We start from the raw sequence: 20,665 nt of genomic DNA on the forward strand, positions 1-20,665 counted from the left end.
GGTCCTGTGCCAGGCCTGGGAGAAACTTGCCTGCACGCCACCTGCCAGAGGCAACCCGAGGGATCCCCTCACCCACCAACCCACCCACCCACCCGGCCGGCAACCCTCCGTGGGCACCCTCCCCCGGCCCCCGAAGACACACCCCCACCGCAGACACACGCAGCAGTCCCGCCCTGGGTGTAGGGGATGCCCAGGCACCCCACTGTGGCGTGGGCAAACCTGCCCTGTGGACCGAAATCCCTCTTGTGCCTCGAAGCCTGTGGGTGGTGTAGGACTGAGTGCGTGCCTGCTGCCTGCGTGCTGGCCTGTGCGTGCGTGTGTGCATCAGTCGGTGGGTGAGGGTGACCCCGTGCGCTGGAGTGTGCCGAGCGGCGCGGCCCGGCCACCCCGGCTCCCTCGCGACCCCTCGGCTCCCGGTGCCCGGTCCCAGGTCCCGACCTGTGGTGGTGCCCAGCGTGGCTGATTGCTTGCTGCCTGGCTTGCTTGCTCGGCGGGAGTGAGGGTGGCTGTGGGGGAAGGGGTGGTGGTGGGAGAGGTGGTGGGATGGGGAGCTGGGAGCGTCCCCGGGGCCCAGGTCTCCACGGGGCCCGCCCACCCGCCCTCCGGCCGGGGCTGGGTATCTGTTACCGCCGTGGGTGCGTGCGTGCGTGCGTGTGTGCCAGCTGCCGGGGCTCCCAGCGTCGTGCCCAGCCGTAGGAGGGCAGGGCACAGCAGTGTGAGGCGCCCCCTCAAAGCCCGGCCACGAAGGCCATCCCTCCAGCCCTCTCTCACAGAGGAGGCGAGGTCCCAGCGTCGTGCCCAGCCGTTAGGAGGGCAGGGCGCAGCAGTGTGAGGCGCCCCTGAAGCCCGGCGCGAAGGCCACCCCTCCAGCCCTCTCGGCGGCGGTGCCTCCTCCAGCTGCGGGAGGCGGGAGGGACGAGGAGAATGCGGGGTGCGGGGGGTGCGCGGTGAGGCGCCTGGCTGCGGGCAGGGGGAGGCGGCCTGGGAAGAGAGCTGGAGTGTCCTGGGGGCGCTGAAGCAGGAGGTGGGCCGGTGTTGGCCTGGCGCTCGGGCAGGGGCGGCAGCAGGTGCAGCAGCAGCAGCGCAGCAGCAGCGGGGGTGGAGGGGGGGCTGGGGCGGGCGGTGGGGCAGGGCAGGGCAGGGCAGGGCAGGGCAGGGCAGCGCGGAGGGGGGCAGGGGCGGCAGCAGGCTGAAGAGCGGCTGTGATGCGGCGTGTGTCGTCTACGCCATCCACCTGAAACGCGCCCGATCTCGTCTGATCTCGGAAGCTAAGCAGGGTCGGGCCTGGTTAGTACTTGGATGGGAGACCGCCTGGGAATACCGGTGCTGTAGGCTTTGCCCCCAGCCCATGCCCGCTCCCTCCTTTTCCTGCCTGCCTGCCGCCCGCCCCGCTCGCCCACCCAGCCCCAGCCCACACCCCCGACCAGCTCGGAACCCCGCACACCACCAGCGCCCGGCCTGCTTGCCCTGCCACCTGCTACCCGCCTGCCTACCTGCTCTGGCCTGCCCAGCTTCCCTCCCTTCCCCTGCCTGCTGCTGCTGCTCTCCCAGCGCTCCGCCACCGCTCCCACGCCCATGCAACCCAGGGGCCCGCCGCCACCGCCGCCTGCAACGGTGTCCACCCCGAGGCCCCACACACACTAGCCAGCGCCCCAGCCCGCCCTACCCTGCACAGCCACCTGCCCACACACACACACACAGCCGCCCAGCCAACCTCTTCTGCCAAGCACGCACACACTCACGCCACGCCACGCCACCATCTGCCCTCGGCCGCAGCCTCCCTGGCCACCTGCCCACACCACCTGCCCACACCCACACCCACACCCACACCCGGAATCGGGCCCCTCCAGGCACACAGCGCCCGCAGCCAGCCCCCAACAGCACCAACAGCCAGCACCACCTCGCCAGCCCAGGCTCGCCACTGCGCAGGGCCCGCCTGCACGCACACTCAGTGGTCCTGTGCCAGGCCTGGGGAGAACCTTGCCTGCACGCCACCTGCCAGAGCCCACCCGAGGGACCCCCTCCCCCACCCACCCGCCGGCCGGCAACCCTCCCCCCGCCCCCGCCAGACACACCCCCACCGCAGACACCCGCCGCAGCAGTCCCGCCCGTGGGTGTAGGGGATGCCCAGGCGCCCCACTGTGGCGTGGGCAAACCTGCCCTGTGGACCGAAATCCCTCCTGTGCCTCGAAGCCTGTGGGTGGTGTAGGACTGAGTGCGTGCCTGCTGCCTGCGTGCGGCCAGCGTGGGGTCCTGCGTGCGGCCTGTGCGTGCGTGTGTGCATCAGTCGGTGGGTGAGGGTGACCCGTGCGCTGCGTGTGATGGGCCGTGCGGCGCGGCGCGGCGACCCCGGTGCCCGGTCCCGTCACCGTGGTGGTGCCCAGCGTGGCTGATTGCTTGCTTGCTGCTTGCTTGCTTGCTTGCTTGCCTCTGGTGGGAGTGAGGGTGGCTGTGGGGGAAGGGGTGGGGGTGGGAGAGGGGTGGGATGGGGAGCGGGGAGCGTCCCCGGGGCCCCAGGTCTCCACGGGCGGGGCCGCCGGGGCTGGGTGTCTGGGACCCCGTGGGTGCGGCGGGCGGGCGGGCGGGCATGCGGGCGTGTGCCAGCTGCCGGGGCTCCCAGCGTCGTGCCCAGCCGTAGGAGGGCAGGCAGCAGCAGTGTGAGGCGCCCCCTGGAAGCCCGGCCGCGAAGGCCACCCCTCCAGCCCTCTCCGGCGGCGGGTGCCTCCTCCCCAGCTGCGGGAGGCGGGAGGACGAGGAGAATGCCGGGGTGCGGGGGGTGCGCGGTGAGGCGCCCTGGCTGCGGGCAGGGGGAGGCGGCCTGGGAAGAGAGCTGGAGTGTCCTGGGGGCCGCTGAAGCAGGAGGTGGGCCGGTGTTGGCCTGCGCTGCGGGCAGGGGCGGCAGCAGGTCAGCGCAGCAGCAGCAGCAGCAGCAGGGGTGGAGGGCGGCTTGGGCGGGCGGTGGGGCAGGGCAGGGCAGGCAGGGCGGCGGGCAGCGCGGAGGCGGGCAGGGCGGCAGCAGGCTGAAGAGCGGCTGTGAGCGGCGTGTGTCGTCTACGGCATACCACCTGAACGCGCCGATCTCGTCTGATTCGGAAGCTAAGCAGGGTCGGGCCTGGTTAGTACTTGGATGGGAGACCGCCTGGGAATACCGGGTGCTGTAGGCTTTTGCCCCAGCCCATGCCCGCTCCCTCCTTTTCCTGCCAGCCTGCCTGCCCGCCCCGCTCGCCCACCCAGCCCCAGCCCACACCCCCGACCAGCTCGGAACCCCGGCACACCACCAGCGCCCGGCCTGCTTGCCCTGCCACCTGCTACCCTGCCTGCCTACCTGCTCTGGCCTGCCCAGCTTCCTTCCCTTCCCCTGCCTGCTGCTGCTGCTCTCCCAGCGCTCCGCCACACGCCTCCCACGCCCCATGCAACCCAGGGGCCCGCCGCCACCGCCGCCTGCAACGTGTCCACCCCGAGGCCCCACACACACTAGCCAGCGCCCCAGCCCGCCCTACCCTGCACAGCCACCTGCCACACACACACACACACCGCCGAGCCAACCTCTTCTGCCAAGCACGCACACACTCACGCACGCCACGCCACCATCTGCCCTCGGCCCGCAGCCTCCCTGGCCACCTGCCCACACCCACACCCACACCCACACCCACACCCACACCCGGAATCGGGCCCCTCCAGGGCACACAGCGCCCGCAGCCAGCCTCCAACAGCACCAACAGCAGCACCACCTCGCCAGCCCAGGCTCGCCACTGCGCAGGGCCCGCCTGCACGCACACTCAGTGGTCCTGTGCCAGGCCTGGGGAGAACCTTGCCTGCACGCCACCTGCCAGAGCCCACCCGAGGGACCCCCTCCCCCCCCCCCCCCGGCCGGCCGGCAACCCCCCCCCGCCCCCGCAGACACACCCCCACCGCAGACACCCCCCGCCGCAGTCCCGCCCGGGGGTGTAGGGGGTGCCCAGGCGCCCCACTGTGGCGTGGCAAACCTGCCCTGTGGACCGAAATCCCTCCTGTGCCTCGAAGCCTGTGGGTGGTGTAGGACTGAGTGCGTGCCTGCCTGCTGCTGGCCAGCGATGGTCCCTGCGTCTGCCTGTGCGTGCGTGTGCATCAGTCGGTGGGTGAGGGTGACCCCGTGCGCTGGAGTGGCCGTGCGGCGCGGCGCGGCGACCCCCGGTGCCCGGTCCCGACCCGTGGTGGTGCCCAGCGTGGCTGATTGCTGCTTGCTTGCTTGCTTGCTTGCTTGCTTGCTTGCTTGGTGGGAGTGAGGGTGGCTGTGGGGGAAGGGGTGGGGGTGGGAGAGGGGTGGGATGGGAGCGGGAGCGTCCCCGGGCCCCCAGGTCTCCACGGGCGGGGCCCGCCGGGGCTGGGTGTCTGGGACCCCGTGGGTGCGGGCGGGCGGGCGGCGCATGCGGGCGTGTGCCAGCTGCCGGGGCTCCCAGCGTCGTGCCCAGCCGTAGGAGGGCAGGGCGCAGCAGTGTGAGGCGCCCCCTGGAAGCCCGGCCGCGAAGGCCACCCCTCCAGCCCTCTCCGGCGGCGGTGCCTCCTCCCCAGCTGCGGAGGCGGGAGGGACGAGGAGAATGCCGGGGTGCGGGGGTGCGCGGTGAGGCGCCCTGGCTGCGGGCAGGGGGAGGCGGCCTGGGAAGAGAGCTGGAGTGTCCTGGGGGCCGCTGAAGCAGGAGGTGGGCCGGTGTTGGCCTGGCGCTGCGGGCAGGGCGGCAGCAGTGTGCAGCAGCAGCAGCAGCAGCACACACAGGGTGGGCGGGCTTGGCGGCGGGGGCAGGCAGGCAGGCAGCAGGCAGCGCGGGGGCGGCAGGGCGGCAGCTGAAGACGCTGTGAGGCGGCGTGTCGTCTACGCCATCACCCTGAACGCGCCCGATCTCGTCTGATCTCGGAAGCTAAGCAGGGTCGGGCCTGGTTAGTACTTGGATGGGAGACCGCCTGGGAATACCGGGTGCTGTAGGCTTTTGCCCCCAGCCCATGCCGCTCCCTCCTTTTCCTGCCAGCCTGCCTGCCCGCCCCGCTCGCCCACCCAGCCCCAGCCCACACCCCCGACCAGCTCGAACCCCGGCACACCACCAGCGCCCGGCCTGCTTGCCCTGCCACCTGCTACCCTGCTGCCTACCTGCTCTGGCCTGCCCAGCTTCCCTTCCCTTCCCAGCTGCTGCTGCTCTCCCAGCGCTCCCCACACGCCTCCCACGCCCCATGCAACCCAGGGGCCCGCCGCCACCGCCGCCTGCAACGGTGTCCACCCCGAGGCCCCACACACACTAGCCAGCGCCCCAGCCCGCCCTACCCTGCACAGCCACCTGCCACACACACACACACAGCACCGCCCAGCCAACCTCTTCTGCCAAGCACGCACACACTCACCCACGCACGCCACGCCACCATCTGCCCTCGGCCCGCAGCCTCCCTGGCCACCTGCCCACACCCACCTGCCCACACCCACACCACACCCACACCCGGAATCGGGCCCCTCCAGGGCACACAGCGCCCGCAGCCAGCCCCCAACAGCACCAACAGCAGCACCACCTCGCCAGCCCAGGCTCGCCACTGCGCAGGGCCCGCCTGCACGCACACTCAGTGGTCCTGTGCCAGGCCTGGGGAGAACCTTGCCTGCACGCCACCTGCCAGAGCCCACCCGAGGGACCCCCTCCCCCACCCACCCGGCCGGCCGGCAACCCCCCCCCCGCCCCCGCAGACACACCCCCCCCCCAGACACCCGCCGCAGCAGTCCCGCCCGTGGGGGTAGGGGATGCCCAGGCGCCCCACTGTGGCGTGGGCAAACCTGCCCTGTGGACCGAAATCCCTCCTGTGCCTCGAAGCCTGTGGGTGGTGTAGGACTGAGTGCGTGCCTGCTGCCTGCGTGCTGGCCAGCGAGTGGGGTCCCTGCGTGCTGGCCTGTGCGTGCGTGTGTGCATCAGTCGGTGGGTGAGGGTGACCCCGTGCGCTGGAGTGGGCCGTGCGGCGCGGCGCGGCGACCCCGGTGCCCGGTCCCGACCCGTGGTGGTGCCCAGCGTGGCTGATTGCTTGCTTGCTTGCTTGCTTGCTCTTGCTTGCTTGCTTGGTGGGAGTGAGGGTGGCTGTGGGGGAAGGGGTGGGGGTGGGAGAGGGGTGGGATGGGGAGCGGGGAGCGTCCCCGGCGGCCCCAGGTCTCCACGGGCGGGCCCGCCGGGGCTGGGTGTCTGGGACCCCGTGGGTGCGCGGGCGGCGGCGGGCATGCGGGCGTGTGCCAGCTGCCGGGGCTCCCAGCGTCGTGCCCAGCCGTAGGAGGGCAGGGCGCAGCAGTGTGAGGCGCCCCCTGGAAGCCCGGCCGCGAAGGCCACCCCTCCAGCCCTCTCCGGCGGCGGTGCCTCCTCCCCAGCTGCGGGAGGCGGGAGGACGAGGAGAATGCCGGGGTGCGGGGGGTGCGCGGTGAGGCGCCCTGGCTGCGGGCAGGGGGAGGCGGCCTGGGAAGAGAGCTGGAGTGTCCTGGGGGCCGCTGAAGCAGAGGTGGGCCGGTGTTGGCCTGGCGCTGCGGGCAGGGGCGGCAGCAGGTGGTGCAGCAGCAGCAGCAGCAGCAGCAGCAGCAGGGGTGGAGGGCGGGCTTGGGCGGGCGGTGGGCGCAGGCAGGGCAGGGCAGGGCAGGGCAGCGCGGGGGGCGGGCAGGGGCGGCAGCAGGCTGAAGAGCGGCTGTGAGGCGGCGTGTGTCGTCTACGGCCATACCACCCTGAACGCGCCCGATCTCGTCTGATCTCGGAAGCTAAGCAGGGTCGGGCCTGGTTAGTACTTGGATGGGAGACCGCCTGGGAATACCGGGTGCTGTAGGCTTTTGCCCCCAGCCCATGCCCGCTCCCTCCTTTTCCTGCCAGCCTGCCTGCCCGCCCCGCTCGCCCACCCAGCCCCAGCCCACACACCCCGACCACCTCGGAACCCCGGCACACCACCAGCGCCCGGCCTGCTTGCCCTGCCACCTGCTACCCTGCCTGCCTACCTGCTCTGGCCTGCCCAGCTTCCCTTCCCTTCCCCTGCCTGCTGCTCTGCTCCCCAGCGCTCCGCCACACGCCTCCCACGCCCCATGCAACCCCAGGGGCCCGCCGCCACCGCCGCCTGCAACGGTGTCCACCCCGAGGCCCCACACACACTAGCCAGCGCCCCAGCCCGCCCTACCCTGCACAGCCACCTGCCACACACACACACACACAGCCCGCCCAGCCAACCTCTTCTGCCAAGCACGCACACACTCACGCCACGCCACGCCACGCCACATCTGCCCTCGGCCCGCAGCCTCCCTGGCCACCTGCCCACACCCACCTGCCCACACCCACACCCACACCCACACCCCGAATCGGGCCCCTCCAGGGCACACAGCGCCCGCAGCCAGCCCCCAACAGCACCAACAGCAGCACCACCTCGCCAGCCCAGGCTCGCCACTGCGCAGGGCCCGCCTGCACGCCACACTCAGTGGTCCTGTGCCAGGCCTGGGGAGAACCTTGCCTGCACGCCACCTGCCAGAGCCCACCCGAGGGACCCCTCCCCCACCCACCCGGCCGCCGGCAACCCTCCCCCGGCCCCCGCAGACACACCCCCACCGCAGACACCCGCCGCAGCAGTCCCGCCCGTGGGTGTAGGGATGCCCAGGCGCCCCACTGTGCGCGTGGGCCAAACCTGCCCTGTGGACCGAAATCCCTCCTGTGCCTCGAAGCCTGTGGGTGGTGTAGGACTGAGTGCGTGCCTGCTGCCTGCGTGCTGGCCAGCGAGTGGGTCCCTGCGTGCTGGCCTGTGCGTGCGTGTGTGCATCAGTCGGTGGGTGAGGGTGACCCCGTGCGCTGGAGTGGGCCCGTGCGGCGCGGCGCGGCGACCCCGGTGCCCGTCCGACCCGTGGTGGTGCCCAGCGTGGCTGATGCTTGCTTGCTTGCTTGCCTTGCTTGCTTGCTTGCTTGCTGGTGGGAGTGAGGGTGCTGTGGGGGAAGGGGTGGGGGTGGGAGAGGGTGGGATGGGAGCGGGGAGCGTCCCCGGGGCCCCCAGGTCTCCACGGGCGGGCCCGCCGGGCTGGGTGTCTGGGACCCCGTGGGTGCGGGCGGGCGGGCGGCGGGCATGCGGGCGTGTGCCAGCTGCCGGGGCTCCCAGCGTCGTGCCCAGCCGTAGAGGGCAGGGCGCAGCAGTGTGAGGCCCCCCTGAGCCCGGCCCGAAGGCCACCCCTCCAGCCCTCTCCGGCGGCGGTGCCTCCTCCCCACTGCGGGAGCGGGAGGGACGAGGAGAATGCCGGGTGCGGGGTTGTGCGCGGTGAGGCGCCTGGCTGCGGCAGGGGGAGGCGGCCTGGAAGAGAGCTGGAGTGTCCTGGGGCCGCTGAACAGGAGGTGGGCCGGTGTTGGCCTGGCGCTGCGGGCAGGGGCGCAGCAGGTGGTCAGCAGCACAGCAGCAGCAGCAGCAGCGCAGGGGTGGAGGCGGGCTTGGGCGGGCGGTGGGGCAGGGCAAGGGCAGGGCCAGCGGCAGGGCAGCGCGTGAGGGCGGCAGGGGCGGCAAGCAGGCTGAAGAGCGGCTGTGAGGCGCGTGTGTCGTCTACGCCATACCACCCTGAACGCCCGATCTCTGATCTCGGAAGCTAAGCAGGTCGGCCTGTTAGTACTTGATGGAGACCGCCTGGAATACCGGTGCTGTAGGCTTTTGCCCCCAGCCCATGCCCGCTCCCTCCTTTTCCTGCCAGCCTGCCTGCCCGCCCCGCTCGCCCACCCAGCCCCCGCCCACACCCCCGACCAGCTCGGAAACCCCGCACACCACCAGCGCCCCGCCTGCTTGCCCTGCCACTGCTACCCTGCCTGCCTACCTGCTCTGGCCTGCCCAGCTTCCCTTCCCTTCCCCTGCCTGCTGCTTGCTGCTCTCCCAGCGCTCCGCCACACGCCTCCCACGCCCCATGCAACCCAGGGGCCGCCGCCACCGCCGCCTGCAACGGTGTCCACCCGAGGCCCCACACACACTAGCCAGCGCCCCAGCCCGCCCTACCCTGCACAGCCACCTGCCACACACACACACACAGCCGCCCAGCCAACCTCTTCTGCCAAGCACGCACACACTCACACTCACACCACGCCACGCCACGCCACCATCTGCCCTCGGCCCGCAGCCTCCCTGGCCACCTGCCCCACCCACCTGCCCACACCCACACCCCCACCCACACCCCGGAATCGGGCCCCTCCAGGGCACACAGCGCCCGCAGCCAGCCCCCAACAGCACCAACAGCAGCACCACCTCGCCAGCCCAGGCTCGCCACTGCGCAGGGCCCGCCTGCACGCACACTCAGTGGTCCTGTGCCAGGCCTGGGAGAACCTTGCCTGCACCCACCTGCCAGAGCCCACCCGAGGGACCCCTCACCCACACCCACCCGGCCGGCCGGCAACCCCTCCCCTCGGCCCCCGCAGGACACACCCCTCACCGCAGACACCCCGCAGCAGTCCCGCCCGTGGGTGTAGGGGATGCCCAGGCGCCCCACTGTGGCGTGGGCAAACATGCCCTGTGGACGAAATCCCCGTGTCGAAGCCTGTGGGTGGTGTAGGACTGAGTGCGTGCTGCTGCCTGCGTGCTGGCCAGCCGAGTGGGGGTCCCTGCGTGCTGGCCTGTGCGTTGCGTGTGTGCATCAGTCGGTGGGTTGAGGGTGACCCCGTGCGCTGGAGTGGAGCCGTGCGCGCGCGGCGCGGCGGACCCCGGTGCCCTCGGTCCCGGACCCGTGGTGGTTGCCCAGCGTGGCTGATTGCTGCTGCTTGCTTGCCTTGCCTTGCTTGCTTGCTTGCTTGGTGGGAGGGCAGGGGTGGCTGTGGGGGGAAGGGGTGGGGGTGGGAGGAGCGGTGGGATGGGGAGCGGGGAGCGTCCCCGGGGCCCCAGGTCTCCAGCGGCGGGGCCCGCCGGGGCTGGGTGTTGGGACCGTGGGTGCGGGGGGCGGGCGGGGGGCATGCGGTCGTGTGCCAGCTGCCGGGGCTCCAGCGATCGTGCCCAGCGTAGGAGGGCAGGGCGCAGCAGTGTGAGGGCCCCTGGAAGCAGGCGCGAAGGCCACCCCTCCAGCCATCTCCGGCGGGGTGCCTCCTCCCAGCTCGGGAGGCGGGAGGGACGAGGAGAATGCGGGGTGCCGGGGGGATGGCGCGGTGAGGCGCCCTGGCTGCGGGCAGGGGGAGGCGGCCTGGGAAGAGAGCTGGAGTGTCCTGGGGCCACGCTGAAAAGCTGGAGGTGGGCCGGTGTTGGCCTGGCGCTGCGGGCAGGGGCTGGCAGACAGGTGCAGCAGCAGCTGCAGCAGCAGCAGCAGGGGTTGGAGGGCGGGCTTGGGCCGGGCGGTGGGGCGGCAGGGCAGGGGCAGGGCCGGGCAGGGCAGAGGCAGCGCGGAGGGCGGGCAGGCAGGGGCGGCATGCAGGCTGAAGAGCGGCTGTGAGGCGGCGTGTGTCGTTCTACGCCCATTCCACCCTGAAACGCGCCCGATCTCGTCTGATCTCGGAAAGCTAAGCAGGGTCGGGCCTGGTTTGTACTTGGATGGGAGACCGCCTGGGATACCGGGTGCTGTTAGGCTTTTTGCCCCCAGCCATGCCGCATGCCCGCTCTCTTTTCCCTGCCAGCCTGCCTGCCCGCCCCGCGCGCCCACCCCAGGCCCCAAGCCCACACCCCCGACCCAGCTCGGAACCCCGGCACTCCACCAGCGCCCGGGCCTGCTTGCCCTGCACCTGCTTACCCTGCCTGCCTACCTGCTCTGGCCTGTCCCCAGCTTCCCTTCCCTTCCCCTGCCTGCTTGCCTGCTGCTTCTCCAGCGCTCCGCCTCACGCCTTCCCACGCCCATGCAACCCCAGGGAGCCCGCCGCCACAGCCGCCGCCTTGCCAAACGGTGGTCCACCCCGAGGCCCCCACACACACTAGCCAGCGCCCCAGCCCGCCCTACCTGCACAGCCACCTGCCACACACACACACACAGCCGCCCAGCAACCTCTTCTGCAAGCACGCACACACTCACGCCACGCCACGCCACATCTGCCCTCGGCCCGCAGCCTCCTGGCCACTGCCCACACCACCTCCCACCACACCCACACCCACACCCAACCGGAATCGGGCCCTCCAGGGCACACAGGCCCGCAGCAGCCCCAACAGCACCAACAGCAGCACCACCTCGCCAGCCCAGGCTCGCCATGCGCAGGGCCGCCTGCACGCACACTCAGTGGTCCTGTGCAGGCCTGGGGAGAACCTTGCCTGCCCGCCACCTGCCAGGAGCCCACCCGAGGGACCCATCCCCACCCACCGGCCGGACCGGCACCTCCCCGGCCCCGCAGACACACCCCCACGCAGACACCCGCGCAGCAGTCCGCCCGTGGGGTGTAGGGGATGCCCAGGCGCCCCACTGTGGCGTGGGCAAACCTGCCTGTGGACCGAAATCCCTCTGTGCTCGAAGCTGTTGGGTGGTGTTAGGACTGAGTGCTGCCGCTGCCTGCGTGTGGCCAGCGAGTGGGTCCTGCTGCTGGCGTGCGTGGTGTGTGCATCAGTCGGTGGGTGAGGGTGAACCCCGTGCGCTGGAGTTGGGCCGTGCGCGCGGCGCGGCGACCCCCGGTGCCGGTCCCGACCGTGTCGTGGTGCCCAGGTGGCTGTTGCTTGCTTGCTTGCTTGTTGCTTGCTTGCTGTTGCTTGGTGGGAGTGAGGGTGGCTGTGGGAGGGAGGGGTGTGGGGTGGGGAGAGGGGTGGGATGGGGGAGCGGGGAGCGTCCCGGGGCCCCCAGGTCTCCACGCGGCGGGGCCCGCCGGGGCTGGGTGTGTGGGACCCCGTGGGTGCGGGCGGGCGGGCGGGCGGGCATTGCGGCGTGTGCCAGCTGCGGGGCTCCAGCGTCGTGCCCAGCCGTAGGAGGGAGGGACGCAGCAGTGTGAGGCGCCCCCGGAAGCGGCCGCGAAGGCACCCCTCCAGCCCTCTCGTCGGCGGTGCCTCCTCCCCAGCTGCGGGGGCGGGGGACGAGGAGAATGCCGGAGGTGCGGGGGGTGCGCGGTGAGGCGCCCTGGCTGGCGGGCAGGGGGAGGCGGCCTGGGAAGAGAGCTGGGAGTGTCCTGGGGGCCGTGAAGCAGGAGGTGGGCCGGTGTTGGCCTGGCGCCCTGCGGGCAGGGGCGGCCAGCAGGTGGTTGCAGCAGCAGCAGCAGCAGCAGCCAGCAGAGCCCAGGGGTGGAGGGTCGGGCCTTGGGCGGGCGTGGTGGGGCAGGGCGGGCGGGGGCAGGGCAGGGCAGGGCATGCGCGTGAGGGGCGGGCGGGGCGGCGAGCAGGCTGTGAAGCGCGGCTAGTGAGGGCGGCGTGTGTGCCGTCTACGCGGCATTACCACCCTGAACGCGCCGATCTCTGATCTCGGAAGCCTAAGCAGGGTCGGGCCTGGTTAGTACTTGGATGGGAGACCGCCTGGGAATACCGGGTGCTGTAGGCTTTTGCCCCCAGCCCATGCCCGCTCCCTCCTTTTCTCCTGCCTGCCTGCCCGCCCCGCTCGCTCCACCCCCAGCCCCAGCCCACACCCCGACCAGCTCGGAACCCCGGCACACCACCAGCGCCCCGGCCTGCTTGCCCTGCCACCTGCTACCCTGCTGCCTACCTGCTCTGGCCTGCCCAGCTTCCCTTCCCTTCCCTGCCTGCTGCCTGCTGCTCTCCAGCGCTCCGCCACACGCCTCCCACGCCCCATGCAACCCAGGGGCCCGCCCGCCACCGCCGCGTGCACGGTGCTCCACCCCGAGGGCCCCACACACACTAGCCAGCGCCCCAGCCCGCCCCTACCCTGCACAGCCACCTGCCACACACACACACACAGCCGCCCAGCCAACCTCTTCTGCCAAGCACGCACACACACTCACGCCACGCCACGCGCCACCATCTGCCCTCGGCCCGCAGCCTCCCTGGCCACCTGCCCACACCCACCTGCCCACACCCACACCCACACCCACACCCCGGAATCGGGCCCCTCCAGGGCACACAGCGCCCGCAGCCAGCCCCCAACAGCACCAACAGCAGCACCACCTCGCCAGCCCAGGCTCGCCACTGCGCAGGCGCCCGCCTGCACGCACACTCAGTGGTCCTGTGCCAGGCCTGGGGAGAAACTTGCCTGCACGCCACCTGCCAGAGCCCACCCGAGGGACCCCCCTTCCCCCACCCACCACCCGAGCCGGCCGGCAACCCTCCCCGGCCCCCGCAGGACAACACCCCCACCGCAGACACCCGCAGCAGCAGTCCCGCCCGTGGGTGTAGGGGATGCCCAGGCGCCCCCACTGTGGCGTGGGCAAACCTGCCCTGTGGACCGAAATCCCTCCTGTGCCTCGAAGCCTGTGGGTGGTGTAGGACTGAGTGCGTGCCTGCTGCCTGCGTGCTGGCAGCGAGTGGGGCTCCTGCGTGCTGGCCTGTGCAGTGCGTGCGTCGTGTGCATCAGTCGGTGGGTGAGGGTGACCCCGTGCGCTGGAGTGGGCCGTGCGGCGTGGCCGCGCGACCCCGGTGCCCGGTCCCGACCCGTCGTGCGTGCCCAGCGTGGCTGATTGCTTGCTTGCTTGCTTGCTTGCTTGTCCTTGCCTTGCTGTCGGTGGGAGTGAGGGTGGCTGTGGGGGAAGGGGTGGGGGTGGGAGAGGGGTGGGATGGGGAGCGGGGGAGCGTCCCCGGGCGCCCCCAGGTCTCCACGGGCGGGGCCGCTCGGCGGGCTGGGTGTCTGGGCCACGGTGCCGGTGCGGTGCGGGCGGGCGGGCGGCATGCGGGCGTGTGCCAGCTGCCGGGGCTCCCAGCGTCGTGCCCAGCCGTAGGAGGGCAGGGCGCAGCAGTGTGAGGCGCCCCCTGGAAGCCCGGCCGCGAAGGCCACCCCTCCAGCCCTCTCCGGCAGGCGGTGCTCCTCCCCAGCTGCGGGAGGCGGGAGGGACGAGGAGAATGCGGGGTGCGGGGGGTGCGCGGTGAGGCGCCCTGGCTGCGGGCAGGGGGAGGCGGCCTGGGAAGAGAGAGCTGGAGTGTCCTGGGGGCCGCTGAAGCAGGAGGTGGGCCGGTGTTGGCCTGGCGGCTGCGGGCAGGGGCGGCAGCGGGCAGCGGTGCAGCAGCAGCAGCTAGCAGCAGCAGCAGCAGGGGTGGATGGGCGGGCTTGGGCGGAGCGTGTGGGGCACGGGCAGGCAGGCAGGGCAGGGCAGGGCAGCGCGGAGGGCGGGCAGGGCGGCAGCAGCTGAAGAGCGGCTGTGAGGCGCGTGTGTCGTCTACGGCCATACCACCCTGAACGCGCCCGATCTCGTCTGATCTCGGAAGCTAAGCAGGGTCGGGCCTGGTTAGTACTTGGATGGAGAGACCGCCTGGGAATACCGGGTGCTGTAGGCTTTTGCCCCCAGCCCGTGCCCGCTCCCTCCTTTTTCCTGCCAGCCTGCCTGCCCGCCCCGCTCGCCCACCCAGCCCCAGCCCACACCCCCGACCAGCTCGGAACCCCGGCACACCACCAGCGCCGGCCTGCTTGCCCTGCCACCTGCTACCCTGCCTGCCTACCTGCTCTGGCCTGCCCAGCTTCCCTTCCCTTCCCCTGCCTGCTGCTACTGCTCTCCCAGCGCTCCGCCACACGCCTCCCACGCCCCATGCAACCCAGGGCCGCCGCCACCGCCGCCTGCAACGGTGTCCACCCCGAGGCCCCCACACACACTAGCCAGCGCCCCAGCCCGCCCTACCCTGCACAGCCACCTGCCACACACACACACACAGCCGCCCAGCCAACCTCTTCTGCCAAGCACGCCACACACTCACGCCACGCCACGCAGCCACCATCTGCCCTCGGCCCGCAGCCTCCCTGGCCACCTGCCCACACCACCTGCCCACACCCACACCCACCCACACCCCGGAATCGGGCCCCTCCAGGCACACAGCGCCCGCAGCCAGCCCCCAACAGCACCAACAGCAGCACCACCTCGCCCAGCCAGGCTCGCCACTGCGCAGGGCCCGCCTGCACGCACACTCAGTGGTCCTGTGCCAGGCCTGGGGAGAAACCTTGCCTGCACGCCACCTGCCAGAGCCCACCCGAGGGACCCCCTCCCCACCCACCCACCCGGCCGGCCGGCAACCCTCCCCCGGCCCCCGCAGACACACCCCCACCGCAGACACCCGCCGCAGCAGTCCCGCCCGTGGGTTGTAGGGGATGCCCAGGCGCCCCACTGTGGCGTGGGCAAACCTGCCCTGTGGACCGAAATCCCTCCTGTGCCTCGAAGCCTGTGGGTGGTGTAGGACTGAGTGCGCTGCCTGCTGCCTGCGTGCTGGCCAGCGAGTGGGGTCCTGCGTGCTGGCCTGTGCGTGCGTGTGTGCATCAGTCGGTGGGTGAGGGTGACCCCGTGGGCGCTGGAGTGGGCCGTGCGGCGCGCGCGCGCGCCTGCTACCCCGGTGCCCGGTCCCGACCCGTGGTGGTGCCCAGCGTGGCTGATTGCTTGCTTGCTGCTTGCTTGCTTGCTGCTTGCTTGCTTGGTGGGAGTGAGGGTGCGTGTGGGGGAAGGGGTGGGGGTGGGAGAGGGGGGGGGATGGGGAGCGGGGAGCGTCCCCGGGGCCCCCAGGTCTCCACGGGCGGGGCCCCGCCGGGGACTGGGTGTCTGGGACCCCGTGGGTGCGGGCGGGCGGGCGGGCGGGCATGCGGGCGTGTGCCAGCTGCCGGGGCTCCCAGCGTCGTGCCCAGCCGTAGGAGGGCAGGGCGCAGCAGTGTGAGGCCGCCCCCTGGAAGCCGGCCGCGAAGGCCACCCCTCCAGCCCTCTCTCTGGCGGCGGTGCCTCCTCCCCAGCTGCGGGAAGGCGGGAGGGACGAGGAGAATGCCGGGGTGCGGGGGCCGTGCGCGGTGAGGCGCCCTGGCTGCGGGCAGGGGGAGGCGGCCTGGGAAGAGAGCTGGAGTGTCCTGGGGGCCGCTGAAGCAGGAGGTGGGCCGGTGTTGGCCTGGCGCTGCGGCAGGGGCGGCAGCAGTGGTGCAGCAGCAGCAGCAGCAGCAGCAGCAGCAGGGGTGGAAGGGCGGGCTTGGGCGGGCGGTGGGGCAGGGCACGGGCAGGGCAGGGCAGGGCAGCGCGGTAGGGCGGGCAGGGGCGGCAGCAGGCTGAAGAGCGGCTGTGAGGCGGCGTGTGTCGTCTACGGCCATACCACCCTGAAACGCGCCCGATCTCGTCTGATCTCGGAAGCTAAGCAGGGTCGGGCCTGGTTAGTACTTGGATGGGAGACCGCCTGGGAATACCGGGTGCTGTAGGCTTTTGCCCCCAGCCCATGCCCGCTCCCTCCTTTTCCTGCCAGCCTGCCTGCCCGCCCCGCTCGCCCACCCAGCCCCAGCCCACACCCCCGACCAGCTCGGAACCCCGGCACACCACCAGCGCCCGGCCTGCTTGCCCTGCCACCTGCTACCCTGCCTGCCTACCTGCTCTGGCCTGCCCAGCTTCCCTTCCCTTCCCCTGCCTGCTGCTGCTGCTCTCCCAGCGCTCCGCCACACGCCTCCCACGCCCCATGCAACCCAGGGGCCCGCCGCCACCGCCGCCTGCAACGGTGTCCACCCCGAGGCCCCACACACACTAGCCAGCGCCCCCAGCCCGCCCTACCCTGCACAGCCACCTGCCACACACACACACACAGCCGCCCAGCCAACCTCTTCTGCCAAGCACGCACACACTCACGCCACGCCACGCCACCATCTGCCCTCGGCCCGCAGCCTCCCTGGCCACCTGCCCACACCCACCTGCCCCCACCCACACCCACACCCACACCCGGAATCGGGCCCCTCCAGGGCACACAGCGCCCGCAGCCAGCCCCCAACAGCACCAACAGCAGCACCACCTCGCCAGCCCAGGCTCGCCACTGCGCAGGGCCCGCCTGCACGCACACTCAGTGGTCCCTGTGCCAGGCCTGGGGAGAACCTTGCCTGCACGCCACCTGCCAGAGCCCACCCGAGGGACCCCCTCCCCCCCCCACCCGGCCGGCCGGCAACCCTCCCCCGGCCCCCGCAGACACACCCCCACCGCAGACACCGCCGCAGCCGTCCCGCCCGTGGGTGTAGGGGATGCCCAGGCGCCCCCACTGTGGCCGTGGCAAACCTGCCCTGTGACCCGAAATCCCTCCTGTGCCTCGAAGCCTGTGGGTGGTGTTAGGACTGAGTGCGTGCCTGCGCTGCGTGCTGGCCAGCGAGTGGGGTCCCTGCGTGCTGGCCTGTGCGTGCGTGTGTGCAGTCAGTCGGTGGGTGAGGGTGACCCCAGTGCGCTGGAGTGGGCCGTGCGGCGCGGCGCGGCGAACCCCGGTGCCGGTCCCGACCCGTGGTGTGTGCCCAGCGTGGCTGATTGCTTGCTTGCTTGCTTGCTTGCTTGCTTGCTTGCTTGCTTGGTGGGAGTGAGGGTGGCTGTGGGGGAAGGGGTGGGGGTGGGAGAGGGGTGGGATGGTGGGAGCGGGGAGCGTTCCCCGGGGCCCCCAGTGTCTCCACGGGCGGGGCCCGCCGGGGCTGGGTGTCTGGGAGACCCCGTGGGTGCGGGCGGGCGGGCGGGCGGGCATGCGGGCGTGTGCCCAGCTGCCGGGGCTCCCAGCGTCGTGCCCAGCCGTAGGAGGGCAGGGCGCAGCAGTGTGAGGCGCCCCCTGGGAAGCCCGGCCGCGAAGGCCACCCCTCCAGCCACTCTCCCGGCGGCGGTGCCTCCTCCCCACAGCTGCGGGAGGCGGGGAGGGACGAGGAGAATGCCGGGGTTGCGGGTGGGTGCGCGGTGAGGCGCCCTGGCTGCGGGCAGGGGGAGGCGGCCTGGGGAAGAGAGCTGGAGTGTCCTGGGGGGCCGCTGAAGCAGGAGGTGGGCCGGTGTTGGCCTGGCGTGCGGGCAGGGGCGGCAGCAGGTGCAGCAGCAGCAGCAGCAGGCGCAGCAGCAGGGGTGGAGGGCGGGCTTGGAGGGCGCGGTGGGGCTAGGGCGAGGCAGGGCAGGGCAGGGCAGGGCAGCGCGGAGGTGCGGCAGGGGCGGCAGCAGGCTGAAGAGCGGCTGTGAGGCGGCGTGTGTCGTCTACGGCCATACCACCCTGAACGCGCCCCGATCTCGTCTGATCTCGGAAGCTAAGCAGGGTCGGGCCTGGTTAGTACTTGGATGGGAGACCGCCTGGGAATACCGGGTGCTGTAGGCTTTTGCCCCCAGCCCATGCCCGCTCCCTCCTTTTTCCTGCCAGCCTGCCTGCCCGCCCCCGCTCGCCCACCCAGCCCCAGCCCACACCCCCGACCAGCTCGGAACCCCGGCACACCACCAGCGCCCGGCCTGCTTGCCCTGCCACCTGCTACCCTGCCTGCCTACCTGCTCTGGCCTGCCCAGCTTCCCTCCCTTCCCTGCTGCTGCTGCTGCTCCCAGCGCTCCGCCACACGCCTCCCACGCCCATGCAACCCAGGGGCCCGCCGCCACCGCCGCCTGCAACGGTGTCCACCCCGAGGCCCCACACACACTAGCCAGCGCCCCAGCCCGCCCTACCCTGCACAGCCACCTGCCACACACACACACACAGCCGCCCAGCCAACCTCTTCTGCCAAGCACGCACACACTCACGCCACGCCACGCCACCATCTGCCCTCGGCCCGCAGCCTCCCTGGCCACCTGCCCACACCACCTGCCCACACCCACACCCACACCCCACACCCGGAATCGGGCCCCTCCAGGGCACACAGCGCCCGCAGCCAGCCCCCAACAGCACCAACAGCAGCACCACCTCGCCAGCCCAGGCTCGCCACTGCGCAGGGCCCGCCTGCACGCACACTCAGTGGTCCTGTGCCAGGCCTGGGGAGAAACTTGCCTGCACGCCACCTGCCAGAGCCCACCCGAGGGACCCCCTCCCCCACCCAACCCCGGCCGGCCCTGGCAACCCTCCCCGGCCCCCGCAGACACACCCCCACCGCAGACACCCGCCGCAGCTCCCGCCCGTGGGTGTAGGGGATGCCCAGGCGCCCCCACTGTGGCCTGGGCAAACCTGCCCTGTGGACCGAAATCCCTCCTGTGCCTCGAAGCCTGTGGTGGTGTAGGACTGAGTGCGTGCCTGCTGCCTGCGTCGGCCAGCAGTGGGGCCTGCGTGCTGGCCTGTGCGTGCGTGTGTGCATCAGTCGGTGGGTGAGGGTGACCCCGTGCGCTGGAGTTGGCCGTGCGGCGCGCCGGCGCCGGCGACGCCCGGTGCCCGGTCCCGGACCCGTGGTGGTGCCCAGCGTGGCTGATTGCTTGCTTGCTGCTGCCTTGCTTGCTTGCTTCTTGGTGGGAGTGAGGGTGGCTGTGGGGGAAGGGGTGGGGGTGGGAGAGGGGTGGGATGGGAGCGGGGAGCGTCCCGGGGCCCCCAGGTCTCCACGGGCGGGGCCCGCCGGGGCTGCGGTGTCTGGGACCCCGTGGGTGCGGCGGGCGGCGGCGTGCATGCGGGCGTGTGCCAGCTGCCGGGGCTCCCAGCGTCGTGCCCAGCCGTAGGAGGGCAGGGCGCAGCAGTGTGAGGCGCCCCCTGGAAGCCCGGCCGCGAAGGCCACCCCTCCAGCCCTCTCCGGGCGGCTGGAGTGCCTCTCCTCCCCAGCTGCGGGAGGCGGGAGGGACGAGGAAGGAATGCCGGGGTGCGGGGGTTGCGCGGTGAGGCGCCCTGGCTGCGGGCAGGGGGAGGCGGCCTGGGAGAGAGCTGGAGTGTCCTGGGGGCGCGCTGAAGCAGGAGGTGGGCCGGTGTTGGCCTGGCGCTGCGGGCAGGGGCGGCAGCAGGTGGCAGCAGCAGCAGGGCGTGCGGGTGGAGGGCGGGCTTGGGGGGCCGGGCGGTGGAGGGCAGGGCAGTGGCAGGGCAGGGCAGGGCAGGGCAGCGCGGGGGCGGGCAGGGGCGGCAGCAGGCTGAAGAGCGGCTGTGAGGCGGCGTGTGTCGTCTACGGCATACCACCCTGAACGCGGCCCGATCTCGTCTGATCTCGGAAGCTAAGCAGGGTCGGGCCTGGTTAGTACTTGGATGGGAGACCGCCTGGGAATACCGGGTGCTGTAGGCTTTTGCCCCAGCCCATGCCCGCTCCCTCCTTTTCCTGCCAGCCTGCCTGCCCGCCCGCTCGCCCACCCAGCCCCAGCCCACACCCCCGCCAGCTCGGAACCCGGCACACCACCAGCGCCCGGCCTGCTTGCCCTGCCACTGCTACCCTGCCTGCCTACCTGCTCTTGGCCTGCCCAGCTTCCCTTCCCATTCCCCTGCCTGCTGCTGCTGCTTCCCAGCGCTCGCCACACGCCTCCCACGCCCATGCAACCAGGGGCCGCCGCCACCGCCGCCTGCACGGTGTCCACCCGAGGCCCCACACACACTAGCCAGCGCCCCAGCCCGCCCTACCCTGCACAGCCACCTGCCACACACACACACACAGCCGCCCAGCCAACCTCTTCTGCCAAGCACGCACACACTCACGCCACGCCACGCCACCATCTGCCCTCGGCCCGCAGCTCCCTGGCACCTGCCACACCACCTGCCCACACCCACACCCACACCCACACCCGGAATCGGGCCCCTCCAGGGCACACAGCGCCCGCAGCCAGCCCCCAACAGCACCAACAGCAGCACCACCTCGCCAGCCCAGGCTCGCCACTGCGCAGGGCCCGCCTGCACGCACACTCAGTGGTCCTGTGCCAGGCCTGGGGAGAACCTTGCCTGCACGCCACCTGCCAGAGCCCACCCGAGGGACCCCCCCCCCCCCCCCCCCCGGCCGGCCGGCAACCCCCGTCACCCTCCCGGCCCCGCAGAC

General features: G+C 72.5%; 5 non-coding genes and 4 pseudogenes across 5 annotated transcripts; all 9 read left to right on the forward strand.

Moving 5' to 3' along the window:
* The first annotated feature begins 1,219 nt into the window (after window positions 1-1,219).
* On the forward strand, window positions 1,220-1,335 carry LOC121155833 (annotated as a pseudogene).
* Window positions 1,336-3,049: 1,714 nt separating this feature from the next.
* Window positions 3,050-3,164, forward strand: LOC121155834 (annotated as a pseudogene).
* Window positions 3,165-4,847: 1,683 nt separating this feature from the next.
* LOC121155831 lies at window positions 4,848-4,963 on the forward strand (annotated as a pseudogene).
* Window positions 4,964-6,691: 1,728 nt separating this feature from the next.
* LOC121155812 lies at window positions 6,692-6,810 on the forward strand. The gene has a single exon (XR_005883722.1). It is a non-coding gene; the product is annotated as a 5S ribosomal RNA (ribosomal RNA).
* A 3,600-nt stretch (window positions 6,811-10,410) lies between these two features.
* On the forward strand, window positions 10,411-10,530 carry LOC121155836 (annotated as a pseudogene).
* Window positions 10,531-14,184: 3,654 nt separating this feature from the next.
* LOC121155826 lies at window positions 14,185-14,304 on the forward strand. The gene has a single exon (XR_005883735.1). It is a non-coding gene; the product is annotated as a 5S ribosomal RNA (ribosomal RNA).
* Window positions 14,305-16,066: 1,762 nt separating this feature from the next.
* On the forward strand, window positions 16,067-16,186 carry LOC121155823. The gene has a single exon (XR_005883732.1). It is a non-coding gene; the product is annotated as a 5S ribosomal RNA (ribosomal RNA).
* Window positions 16,187-17,952: 1,766 nt separating this feature from the next.
* LOC121155822 lies at window positions 17,953-18,072 on the forward strand. The gene has a single exon (XR_005883731.1). It is a non-coding gene; the product is annotated as a 5S ribosomal RNA (ribosomal RNA).
* Window positions 18,073-19,808: 1,736 nt separating this feature from the next.
* Window positions 19,809-19,927, forward strand: LOC121155830. The gene has a single exon (XR_005883739.1). It is a non-coding gene; the product is annotated as a 5S ribosomal RNA (ribosomal RNA).
* The last annotated feature ends 738 nt before the right edge of the window (window positions 19,928-20,665 follow it).

Source organism: Ochotona curzoniae, unplaced genomic scaffold (assembly GCF_017591425.1).
Source record: "Ochotona curzoniae isolate NIBS_2020 unplaced genomic scaffold, NIBS_Ocur_1.0 contig_3176, whole genome shotgun sequence".
Classification (NCBI taxonomy): Eukaryota; Metazoa; Chordata; class Mammalia; order Lagomorpha; family Ochotonidae; genus Ochotona; species Ochotona curzoniae.